We start from the raw sequence: 13,718 nt of genomic DNA, 5'->3' as shown, positions 1-13,718 counted from the left end.
TATGATAGATTTAGCTCTTCTCTGCAACACAGTGATCTAAGATAATTCAATAGATTTGAGATAGAAAACTCCCTCTGCATCCAGAAAGAGAATTATGGTAACTGAATAAGGATTGAAGAATAGTATTTTCAGCTTTTTTGTTATTTGCCTTTTCCTTTTCATGATTTTTCCCTTTTGATATGATTTTTCTTTCAAAACATGACAAATATGGAAATGTTTAAAAGGATTGTACATGTATAACCTATATACAGATTGCTTGCTGTTTTGGGTAGAGGTAGATAAGGAAGGAAAAAAGAAAAAACTTGAGACATAAAATCTTACAAAAATGAATGTTGAAAACTATCTTTACATGTGTTTGGAAAAATAAAATACTATTGAAGTTGCTATTTTGTGGTGGCAAAAAAAAATGGAGACTAAGAATCAATTGTGGAGTGGCTAAACAAATTGTTAAATGAATATAATAGAAGACTACTGCTGTAAAAAATGAAGAAGAGGATGGGATCAGAGAAATTTGGGAAGATTTTTATGAATTGATTAAAGTGAGAGCCAGCATAACACATATAATAATATCTTTGTAAGGACTAAATATTTTGTAAGACTTCAGAACTCTGATCAATGCTTGCTTTAACCACCCACAATCCAGGGGATCAAAGATAAAGTTGGCTACCTACTTTTTGAATGAGAGAGGGATGATGGACTCACAATGTAAAATGAGACATACATTTTTGGAAATGGTGAATTTGGAGATTTGCTTTGCTTGGCTATGCTTATTTTTTTTTTTTTTAATGAGGTTTCCATTTTTCATCCAATGAGGTAGGGAAAGTGGGATAGAAAAAATGCTTGTTGAATGAAAAAATAAGTTAATTAATGAAGCAAAACTAAAAAAGAATAAACATAAGTGGCTCATGTTTGTTATAGAATTCTAGTGTTGAAAGGGATCTCAGAGGGCAAATAGTCTAAATCCTAAATACACACAATCCTTACATTCACCTAGTTTCCCTTAAATATATTTATTAATGTATTTAATATATTTATGTATTAACGTATTGAATGTATTTATTAATGTATTAACTTCTTACTTTCCAAGGCTGTCTGGACAATGTTCAAGCAGTTCTGATTATTTTCCTCATATTGAACACTAGAGCTATACCGAATAAATCTAATCCTACTACAATTGAGTTGCTAGTAGCATAAGCAGTTAGGTGATTCAAGTGGATAAATATCAGTCTTGGAATCAGAAATAACATGAGTTCAAATCTGACCTCAGATATTTACTAGACATTTACTAGCTGCATGTTTGCCTCAGTTTCCTTATCTATAAAATGAGCTGGAGAAGAAATGGCAAACCACACCAGTAACTCTGCCAAGAGAGCCCCTAATGGGGTCATGAAGAGCTTCAGATACAACTGAAACTGGATGTCTTCTGGGACAGGAAAGACATAAGGAAGAGTGGTTTTTCATTAATTTCTCTCCATTCAGTCAAAAAAGTAGACACATGCTACAATATTTCCATATCACTCTGTATTAATAAAGTAATGTGCCCTAGCATTATCTCAGGAATTAATAGGAAAGAGTAGCATTGATGATCACAAGCATATATTTGAGACTGAAAAGAATAGAGAAGTCTTTCATTGTTTGCTCCTGACACTCATGGATGGGGTGACTTTCAATGTTATACCAAACAATCAATCCTTCACCTGTCTTTCTGCTTCTATTTAATCCAAGATGGACCAACATGATATTATTTTTGTCATTATTAAATTGACAAATGCATCTCAGAGGAACCATTATAAGTAACTGCAATGAAATTGCATTTCTTTTTTTCTTTTTCTGAGGCTGGGGTTAAGTGACTTGCCCAGGGTCACACAGCCAGGAAGTGTTAAGTGTCTGAGACCAGATTTAAACTCTGGTCCTCCTGAATTCAAGGCTGATGCTCTATCCAATGTGCCACCTAGCTGCCCCTAAATTGCATTTCTTGACAGAGGTAGATTCTAATAAACATGTAGATCTCATTTTAGAGAACGGTTCTAAACTGGGTATTAGGAAACCAGTGTTCTAATCAAAGCTCTGCTACTAACAATGAGCATCTTGGAACAAATTATTTCATCTTTCTGACTCTATTTCCTCCTCTATAAAATGAGGACAGTAGGTCACATAATATTTCAGGACACTTCTACCTCTGTGAGTTTATTAGTCTATAATTTCCTCAATGAATAATGTCAAGTTTTTTTGGAAATGTGCAAGAACAGCTTTGGAAGTATTGTGCTGAATTTATTATATACTTTAAAAAAAAAAGCAATATAATAGAGATGAATCATGATCTATATAACCCCCTTTCTCTATTCTATTTTGCATGTAAAAAATGCTCATTTTGGATGTGGTTTATTAAATGGAGAACAAAAAAATTAAATTATAAAAATATATTATAGACTAAATTATTTTAATAAGTAATTATTAAAATTTATCAAGATTTCCATATCTTTTTCCGTACACACTCCCCTTTCACCTCACCACCATATGGTCATCATTGCAATTCTAAATGTTTGGCCTTCCACTACATTTCCATCCTGATTCCTAGGATGAGAGAATATTCAGCAACATTCAGAACTTCTTCCCTGCCTACTGAAAGATGACTGAGATGGTAAGAAGACTGGAAATCATGCCAGAAGATCAGTAAATATTAGAGATAATATTTAACAGAGAGAAGAAAATTATTAGGGACATGATAAATGGTGCTTATTAAATCTTTGCCAAAATAAATAATTAGTTGGTTGATGTCAACCTAAAGGGAAGATCTCAAGTACATTGCCCTCATATTCTGTCACTGGGCCTGGACTATTCAACATTTTTGTCATTGACTCAGATGAAGTCATAGACATCATGCTTATCAGACTTGTAGATGGAATGAATTTGGGAGGAATAACTAAAATGTTTTATATCATAACTTGGATCCAAAAACATCTCTCTACTTAATAAATGGACTAAATCTGCCAAGGTTTCTTGCTTCTAATAGGTACTTAATAAATGTTTATTGAACTGAATCATGAGATTTAATAGATACAAATATAAAATTCTGTACTTGGATTCAAAGAATCAATTTCACAAAAACAACATGGAAGAGATATGATTACATAATGACTCATAGGGAAAAAATCTTGGGGTTTTAACAGACTGTAAGCTCTCACAGTATGAGTTGGTGTCTAAAAGAGATGATATTCCTATTTTGCTTTGCTCTGATAATATGTTATCTGCAGTATTGTTTACAGTGGTATTTTAGGCGATATAAGCTAGGGGATTCCAAAGAAGGATGCCCAAGATGATGAGAAGAATTTGAAAATTTGTCCTAGAAAGACCAGTTGAAGCTGAGAAAAGAAAACATGGGAGAATGAGAGTATGACCACTGTCTTCAAGTGAGAACTATCATTAATATACTTCCTTCTTCTCAGGAGAGAGTTAGGGAGCTAAGGTATAAGTGTGATGTCTTTGTCCATTTTACTTCACTGTTTTTCTTTGTTACAAAGGGGGAATTCAATGGCAAGAGAGTAATGCAAGTAAATGACCATGATATAATAACAAAATGCAACAATGAAACCACCCACGTAGATCTATCAAGTTCCATCAAAATAACAGAGGAAAAAAAATCATTAAGAGAAGCAAGATAGAAAGAGGGAGTCAGCAGTATAAATCTCAAGGCTTTAGAGGCACAAATGCCAAAGTATGATTAATAAACAAGGTGAACTAGAGATCTTCATAGGGGGAAGCAAAGTTGACCCCAGAGATACTACTGATACTTGATGGGATTGAGATTTAACCCTCTAATATGACTCTGGAAGGATAAACTTTACTCCTAAGAGTAAGACACAAAACCAAGAAGAGGATATGGTAATGACCATTTGGCCAAGTCAATGACAAGAGAAAGATTGTGTGATGATCAACTATGACAGACTTCTCAGCCATAGTGATCCAAGACAATTCCAAAAGACTTGGGATGGAATCCCATTGCAATGCCATTTATATCCAGAGAAAGCATTAGAGAGACAAATGAGGATCAAGGCATCCTATTTTCACTTTTCTTTTTTTTTCTCCTGGTTTTTCCCTTTTGCTTTGATTTTTCTTTCACAACATGACTAAAATGGAAATAAGTTTCATATGATTATACATGTATAACCCATATCAATTTGCTTACTGCCTTTTGGGAGGAGAGTGGAAAAAAAATTTGGAACTCAAAATCTTACAAAAGTGAATTCTGGAAACTATCTTTATATGTAATTGTAAAATAAAATACTATTATGTGGAAATCAATAAATGTGACATTGAAAGAAGTCATTGGTGGGAGAAATATGTGTTATTGCCAATATACATTAGATGAAGAGTTTTGGAAACCTGATCCTATCATCTTAACAAGTTAATGTGGTAAGTGACTAGCCATTGAGCTTTTTTTCAGGAGAATCTTGATGGTATGTAATATAAATATCTTGAAGAGGTTTGGAGCATGCACAAATGTTCTAAACCAGTTCTGGGTGCTCACGACTTGGTGAGCTTTTAATTGATTGTGGTTATTTGGCAAGAATGAAGGGAGCATTTAGCAGGTATTAGCTGACCCAAACTTCTGCCTTTTCTTCAATTGATTTCTTCCTACTGGTTGGAATTCCAGTGAGAGAAGAGATACAATGCTGTTAGAGCAAAGGTTTCCCCCCTTTCAAGTGGATCTCAGTTCTTTGCCTTGGTATCTCTTCTTTTGTTTTAGGCAAAAGAAATTTAGAGCTATGGCCTTGTGAGTTTCAGAAGGTTGGTAGAGTGAATTAGCTGTGAGTCTGGGAATAGAATCCACAAAATAGAATCAGCCCAGCAGAAGTAAACTTGGTGGGACCAGTGCTAATGTAAAATCTGTCTACAACTGGAGGCCAGTCTCTCCTCAGAGACTGAGATAATACAAGAGTGTTCCAAGATATTGGAGAAATGTTCATCCTTCAGTTCTTGCCAAATCTTCAAAGTAAATATCCCTTTGTAAAGGCTAATTAATGTTTATTAGTTAAATAGAATTGTGTGCTAATCATTGGTAGCTGAGGAGCTGGAAGGGGCGGTTTGGAATGCTTTCTGAATAGAGACTGAAGGATTAGAGAAGAAACCCCTTAGGGATGCATCTAAAACCCTAGGGGAAATGTAGCCAGTCTTCCCTAGGAGAATTCACCCAGAACTTTCACTAAATTAGAAAGATAAGATGAATGGAATGTGAATAAATATAAATTCTTATATTTGGTTTAAGAAATCATAGTATAAGGTAGGTTGACAACTCACATGAAAAAGATCTGAGGATTGTATTTTTTTTTTTTAGTGGACTTCAAGTTTAATAAGAATCAGCATGGTTTTTTTTTTAAAGTTATGGAAACTTTCTCATAAAGAAAATCATTAAATATCACTGTTTCATTATATATCATAATTGTCTTGCAATGTAAATAATCAGCAAATACTGGATATGATACATATGAAAAAGCCTCTAACAGCAAAGGAATCCATTCAAAGCCCAGGTATAGCCTTATCTAACTTGGGATCCTGATTGCTATATTTAAAAGGTTTGTTTACTTTAGGTTGCAGAATTATTAATTCAATGATATTAAGTTAATTGCCATGGGGCACAGAGTGAATGTCTGAGGTCATATTTGAATACAAGTCCTCCTCATTCCAGGGCCAGAACTCTATCTACTGTGGTACCTAGCTGCCCCGATTAGTGCATATTTGTAATGTTCCAGGGGTCTTAGTCTTCTTTGAATAAAACTATATGGATCTTAGACTTGTGTCCATTTTGAATGGATCTGTTAGTTTGAGTATAGTCAATTGCCCGAGTTACACAGCAGCTTCACTTCCAAAGCAGAAACATCGGAGGCAAAAGCACATATATTCTGACCTGAATGAGTATTTTACTGGTGATTTGGAAGTTAATAAATCGTGTAGTTTACTTAAGGTCACTTTGGCTTTGTCTCTGTCCCTTCAGATCTCAGACCTGACTGACAGACAAAAAGGCGGAAATCCTGGGATTCATAGTCAGCTCTATTGTGTTTTACCTGTGTGGCTTTGGACCAGTCCCTTAACCGGTGTGGGCCTAGCTTTCCTCATCTATAAAATGAGAGAGTTAGGCTTTCCAGTTCCAAATTATGATCTTTTGATATTTAGATGAAATAGGATGTCTCCAGTGATAATGAGTCTATCAATTTGCTATTAATGAAAAGTGCCATTCCTCCTGCCCTTGATCCTTTCCCAAATGCTCACTACCATCTGCTTTCCTGGTTTTGTGTTCTGTTCATTTAGAATAAAGTATACTCGGAGCAGCTAGGTGGCGCAGTGGATAGAGCACTAGCCTTGAATTCAGGAGGACCCGAGTTCAAATGTGACCTCAGACACTTAACACTTCCCAGCTGTGTGACCCTGGGCAAGTCACTTAACCCCAGCCTCAGAAAGAAAAAAAAAAGAATAAAATATACTCTTCCTGAGTCATATTAGTGTTGAGTCCCAATTCCATGAAGTGTTTGTGAAATCAAATTTCCCTCTTTGTGTGAGGATCTCCAGGTCATCATATATATTACATATTTTGTAGGCTCCATATACCAGAGATGTGAAAGCGTAGACTGGATGACCATAGTCAGTTATATTGCAGAATTCCTTCCAGCTTCATGATTTATTGATTCTATTGCTACAGCAATCTGTGTGGAAGGGAAATGGCGCCTACTATCATCTTGCTGTAATAGGATGTCATTGCCACTATTCCCAAAGGCTTTGTACAAACAGAAAGCTTTCTTGAAAAGACACTTTCCTCATCTTTGCCTCTATGTGGACCACTTGAAGTCAGTTCTGATCCATTGAGACAATGTTGTTGTTTATTCACTAGGATACCTTGGAGATCTGGTATCTGTGGCTTCACATCTCTGGTGGTTTGATATCCGCCTGACTGTGCTGGGACAGCTGGTGCATTAGTCACTGGGGTGCTGGAAGACTTTGGACTGAATCATCAGTTCCATTGCCTTGAAAGGTTTAGAGTAGCCTTCTCCCATCCAGAATTATCAAGGATAGCCACTGTCAATCATTATTACCTATTTATTTCTTTTTTCTTTTTCTTTTTTTTTTTTTCTGAGGCTGGGATTGAGTGACTTGCCCAGGGTCATACAGCCAGGAAGTGTTAAGTGTCTGAGACCAGATTTGAACTCGAGTCCTCCTGAATTCAGGGCTGGTGCTCTATCCTCTGCACCACCTAGCTGCCCTTTTATTTATTTATTTGGGAAATGGAAAGGTATTGGATAGCTCAACTTCCTCAACTTCAATTTACCTCTGCACTAAGAAAGCAAGATGGAAGATTAGTCTGGACTTGGGCAACAAACTTAATGAGGTGACATTGTGACACAGCAGCCAAAAAAATTATTAAATTAGATTATATAATTATATATTGTGCATACATAACTTAATATAATATAATACATAATTTAAAATTATTAGATATTAGATTGCCCTAAGAAGCATACTGTCCAGAATAGAGATGTCTTGTTCAAGAATACTGTGTCCTGTTCTGAAGGTTACATTATAAAAGGAATGGTGCAATCAAGAGGAAGGCAATCAAGATAGTGAATGCTCCAGAGGTTGTTTCACAAGAGATTCTATTGAGCAGATGGAACATTTAAAAGAATGAAATTAAATTGAGTTCATGTATTTGAAGGTCTGTCATGGGAAAGGCTAATAATTAATAGCATCTCTTTTGGGGACAACTAATAATTTGGAAATTGAAGGGATGCTCATCAATTGGGGAATAGCTGAAAAAGCTGTGATATATGATTGTGATAGAATACAAGTTGATAGTAGTAGGAGTGGTGGAAGGAAGAATGGGAGAAGTAGTAGTGGTGGTGCTGGTGGTAGTGGTAGTAGAATTAGTAGCAGTAGTAATAGTATTGGTGGTGGTGATAATAGTAGCAGTGGTGGTAGTAGCAGTAATAATAATGCTGGTGGTAATAGTAGAATTAGCAGTAAGAGTAGGAGTGGGAGTAGATATAGTAGACAATATTGCAAAGCATTCAGGAAGAAAAGGAATGAAAAATAAAGGAAAGCTCATATGAGGTCCAGGAAATGATCTTCAGCTATATTGAGGTAGCAAACTGGAACTGGTAGAACAAACTAGAGTCATGATAAATGCAGGTTTTGTCAGCCAGAGCAAAGTAGTATGTTGAAGCCGGGTGTTTAGAATCAGAAAATGGTATTTCTATATCCTAAGATTTCTTCTAGCTCTGCCATTCTGTGTCCTATATTCTAAGACTCTTTCCAGCGCTGATATTTTCAATTTTATGCTTTATCTTATTTATTTAAAAAAATCATTTTCTTTTTAAATTCTGAGCCCCAAATTCTCTCTCTTTTTCCTGTCCCCTGCTCCACTCAGAAGGAAATGATGTAATATTATACATGTGAAATCATACAAAACATATTTCTATATTTATGTTTTATCTTCTAAGGGTTAGTTTATTGCCAACATTTTTAGAGTCTAAGATTTCAGCTCTCCTATTGTGGAATTCCAGAATCCTTCCATAAAGGCCTCTACCCAGATTTCTTTAGCAAAGTAATCTTGCCCTCTTCTGAACTACAGAAGATTAAAGAAAAAATTTACAAGGGTCATAATAACTTCCTTCCAATACCTGAAGGGTTGCCATGTGGAAGAAAGATTGGATTTATTCAGTTTGGCCCCACTGGGCAAAACAGAGAACAATGGGAAGAAGTTGCCAAGAGATAGATTTGAATCTTTATTAAGGAAGAACAACTTAATCATCAGAGCTAGTCAATTATGGTTTGGACTGCAGGGATTTAAAGGATCATCAATTTTAGAATGTTGTAGAGGAAATTCTTGCTCCACTGTGGATTGGTCTAGATATTCTATAAAAAAATATCAGCTTTTCCATACTGATATTTTATGATTCTACAAATGATAGTTATAGATCTCTCTGTAAAACGTTTTCTGCTTCAGTGAGGTCTAACAATTTGTGATCCCATTTGGGTGTTTTGTTTTTGTTTTGCAAAGATATTAGAGTGGCTTGTATTTCTTTCTCTAGCTCATTTTACAGATGAGGAAACTGAGGCAAATGGGGTTATATGACTTGGCCAGGGTCCCACAGCTAGTAAGTGTTTGAGGCCAAATTTGAACTCAGGCAGAGGAGTCTTCTTGACTTTTCATGCCTCTATGCTCTATCCAGTGGGCCACCTAGCTGCCCCCATCTGTAAAACTGTGCCTCCATTCTTTTTTTTTGCACTGAATAGCATTTTCCCCCAATTACATGTAAAGATAGTTTTCCACATTCACTTTTTAAAAAACAATTTAAAATCCAATCTATTTAAACAACCAAAGTAAAAACATTGATTTTTATTATTTCATAACAGAAGAAAACCAATCACAAAATAGGACTCTGGACTAGCCCAGATTTGGCTTGACTGAAACATTGCAAACTATGTTTTTGTAAACTAATTAATGGCAGTTGGTAGCATATAAAAAGCATTTTGGTATAGTGTGAATAGAGTTGAGCTCAATTGGGAAAACCTAGAGCCTCCAAACTGCCATCTCTCAGTACTTGTTTGTGACCCTAAGCAAGCTATGTCTTTTGCCACTGCTCCCAGGTTAACTTCCTAAGACTGTACATCACAATTGTAGAAATATGTTTAGAAGAACTGCATATGTTTAGCATATATTGGACCCCTTGCCATCCAGAGGAGTAGAGGGAAAGGAGGGAGAAAAAAATTGGAACACAGAGTTTTGCTAGAGTGAATGCTGAAAACTCTCTTTGCATATATTTTGAAAATAAAAAGCTATTTTTTAAAAAGGAAAAAAAATTATACATCACAAAAAATATACTGCAAAGGGAGTATCCTCCCTGAAAGTTTCCTAAGAAATAGAAACCACAGTCCCCCCAAAAAGTAGAGTAATGTAGAACCAACATTCACTTTTATAAGATTTTAAGTTTCAAATTTTTCTCGCTCTTTCCCTTCTCTCCTCCATCCCCAAGAGAACAAGCAATCTGATATAGATTATGCATATACAATCATCTCTTTTTCCTGTCCTCAAAGAACTTATATTTTTTATTAAAGCTTTTTAATGTTCAAAACATATACATAGATAATTTTTAACATTAATCCTTGCAAAACCTTGTGTTCCAATTTTCCCCCCTTCCCCATCTCCTCCCCTAGGTAGCAAGTAATCCAATATATGTTATACATGGCACAAATATATTCATACACATTTATACAATTATCTTGCCGCCCTAGAAAAATCAAATAAAAAAGGAAAAAAATGAGAAAGAAAATAAAATGCAATCAAATAATAATAGAAAGAATGAGAATGCTATGTTGTGAACTATATTCAGTTCCCACAGTCCTCTCTCTGGGTGTAGATGGCTCTCTTCATCACCAAATCATTGGAACTAGCCTCAATCATCTCATTGTTGAAAAGAGCTACATCCATCAGAATTGATCATCATGAATGTTGGAGGGGCTGTGGGAAAACTGGGACACTGATACATTGCTGGTGGAGTTGCGAAAGAATCCAGCCATTCTGGAGAGCAATCTGGAATTATGCCCAAAAAGTTATCAAACTGTGCATACCCTTTGACCCAGCAGCGCTACTACTGGGATTATATCCCAAAGAAATACTAAAGAGGGGAAAGGGTCCTGTATGTGCCAAAATGTTTGTGGCAGCTCTTTTTGTTGTAGCTAGAAACTGGAAGATGAATGGATGTCCATCAGTTGGAGAATGGTTGGGTAAATTGTGGTATATGAAGGTTATGGAATATTATTGCTCTGTAAGAAATGACCAGCAGGAGGAATACAGAGAGGCTTGGAGAGACTTAAATCAACTGATGCTGAGTGAAATGAGCAGAACCAGAAGATCACTGTACACTTCAACAACAATACTGTATGAGGATGTATTCTGATGGAAGTGGAAATCTTCAACATAAAGAAAAACCAACTCACTTCCAGTTGATCAATGATGGACAGAGGTAGCTACACCCAGAGAAGAAACACTGGGAAGTGAATGTAAATTGTTAGCACTAATAACTGTCTGCCCAGGTTACATGTACCTTCGGAATCTAAAGTTTATTGTGCAACAAGAAAATGGTATTTACACACATGTATTGTACCTAGACTATATTATAACACATGTAAAATGTATGGGATTGCCTGTCATCGGGGGGAGGGAATAGAGGGAGAGGGGGATAATTTGGAAAAATGAATACAAGGGATAATATTATAAAAAATATATATATAATAAAAAATTAAAAAAAAAAAAGAATTGATCATCATATAATCTTCTTGTTGCTGTGTATGATGATCTCCTGGTTCTGCTCATTTCACTCAGCATCAGTTCCTGTAAGTCTCTCCAGACCTTTCTGAAATCATCCTGCTGGTTGTTTCTTACAGAACAACATTCTATAAGATTCATATACCATAATTTATTCAGTCATTCTCCAATTGATGGGCATCCACTCAGTTTCCAGTTTCTTGCCACCACAATTAAGGGCTGCCACAAATATTTTTGCACATGTGGGTCCTTTTTTCTCCTTTAAGATCTCTTTGGGATACAGGCCCAGTAGAAATACTGTTGAATCAAAGGGTATGCACAGTTTGATAGCCCTCTGGGCATACATGCATAATCATCTTAAGCATATTTCCACATTAGTCATGTTGTGAAAGAAAGAAAGAAGAAAAATATGAGAAAGAAAAAAAAAAACCAAACATGTTTTAATTTGCCTTCAGATTCCATTTCTTTTTTTCATCCTGATGTGGATAGCATTTTTCTTCATGCTGTCTTTTGGAATTTTCTTTCATCATTGTATTTCTGAGAGGAGCTAAATCTATCATAGTTGGTCATCAAAACAATTTTGTTGTTAATGTGTACAGTGTTCTGGTTCTGCTCACTTCACTCAACATCAGTTCATGGAAATCTTCAGGTTTTTCTGAAATCTGCCTGTTCATCATTTCTTACAGCACAGTAATATTCCATTACATTCATATAACATAACTTGTTTATCCATTTCCTCAATTTCCATTTCTTTGTTGTCACAAAAAGAGCTACTATAAACATTTTTGTACACATGGGTCTTTTTCCTTTTTTATGATCTCTTTGGCAATAGACCTAGTAGTGGTATTGCTGGATCAAATGGGTATGGGCTATTTGCTGTCCAGAAGACAGAGGGGGGGAAAGGAGGGAGAAAAAATTTGGAATACAAAATATTGCAAGAGCAAATGCCGAAAACTATCTTTACATATATTTTGAAAATAAAAGGCTATTTTTTTTTTTTTTAAAAGGGAAGAAAAAAAGATTACATGGTCCTTTGGGCATAGCTCCAAATTGTTCTCCAGAATGGTCGGATCAGTTCACAACTCTATCAACAATGCTTAAGTGTTAATTTTTCCATCTCTCCTCCAATACTTATCATTTTCCATTTCTATCATATTAGCCAATTGATACATGTGACATATTACTTCAAGAGTTGTTTTAATATGCATTTCTTTAATCAATAGTGATTTAGAACATTTTTTCAAATGATTATAGATAATTTTACTGTCTTTATCTGAAAACTCTATCCTTTGACCATTTATCATTTGGGGAATGACTTGTATTCTTATAAATTTGACTCAGGATATTTGAGAAATGAGGTCTTTATCAGAAATACTGACTGTAAAAATAGTTTCCCCATCAATAGCAAAAAACATAAATCAGGAAAAATATGCTTTTATAACTTATAAGACAGAGGGAAGGAAAGAGCTCTCTCACTTTGAGTGAGGTAAGTCACCACAACCAGGAGAGTTCTAGATCTCAACCAAAGGGAAATTCCCTATGTCCCCTTTTAAGGAAAGAGAGTTGCTTACATCCTCTAGGCCTTGTAAGATCTGGGTGGAAGTTGATGGGTTTTTTTGCTTTTGTTTTTTGTTTTTTAAGAAGAAGATAGAATGGTGATTGTGTGTGGTTATATGCTTGGTGCTTATTTAACATGTTGTATTGAAGAATGATTTTTTCTTTAGGAGAAGAAAAAATGTGCTAATTATAGAGATTCAGAAATAGGGGGAATTAGAAACTAAATCTGATAAGACAAATGGAAACTTCTTTGTTATTTTTTCTTTCAGATGGATTTACTAAAAAGGAGATGTAGGAGGCAGAATCCACTACAACATTTCTGTGAATTTAGTTAAAAATCCAATTTGATCTGATTTATCTACAATTCTTAATCTGATTCATTCATTTTCTTGGTCAATTCAAGAAAAATATAGGGTCTTTAAAAGTTTAGGGATGTTGACATGAGTCTTAATGCCTTAAGAGAGACTATGGGTTGACTGAGTTTTTCTGGAGTGACTTGTTCAGATCATAGTGAGGACAGCTAGAAAGTAAAGTAGATAGAGTACCAGACCTGGAGTCAGAAGAATCTGAGTTTAAATCCAACCTTACACATTTACTAGCTGTGTGAACTTGGGCAAATCACTTAATTCTGTTCGCTTCAGTTTCTAAATGTATAAAATGATCCTTACCAAGAAAACCCCAGATGGGGTCATGAAAAGTTAAAATAGTTTCAGTAGAGAAGGGTTATTGTGATATTGCATCATCAGCCTGAAAGCCCCATGATAATGGCAACTATTATCCCATATAGATCAAATTTTAGGTTCCCTTCCTAAACTAAGTCAGTAATGGTAGTTCCCAATCTTTTTAA

This window comes from Sminthopsis crassicaudata, chromosome 6, assembly GCF_048593235.1.
Source record: "Sminthopsis crassicaudata isolate SCR6 chromosome 6, ASM4859323v1, whole genome shotgun sequence".
Lineage (NCBI taxonomy): Eukaryota > Metazoa > Chordata > Mammalia > Dasyuromorphia > Dasyuridae > Sminthopsis > Sminthopsis crassicaudata.
The sequence above is the reverse complement of the archived record's forward strand: the minus strand, read 5'-3'. Positions refer to the sequence as shown.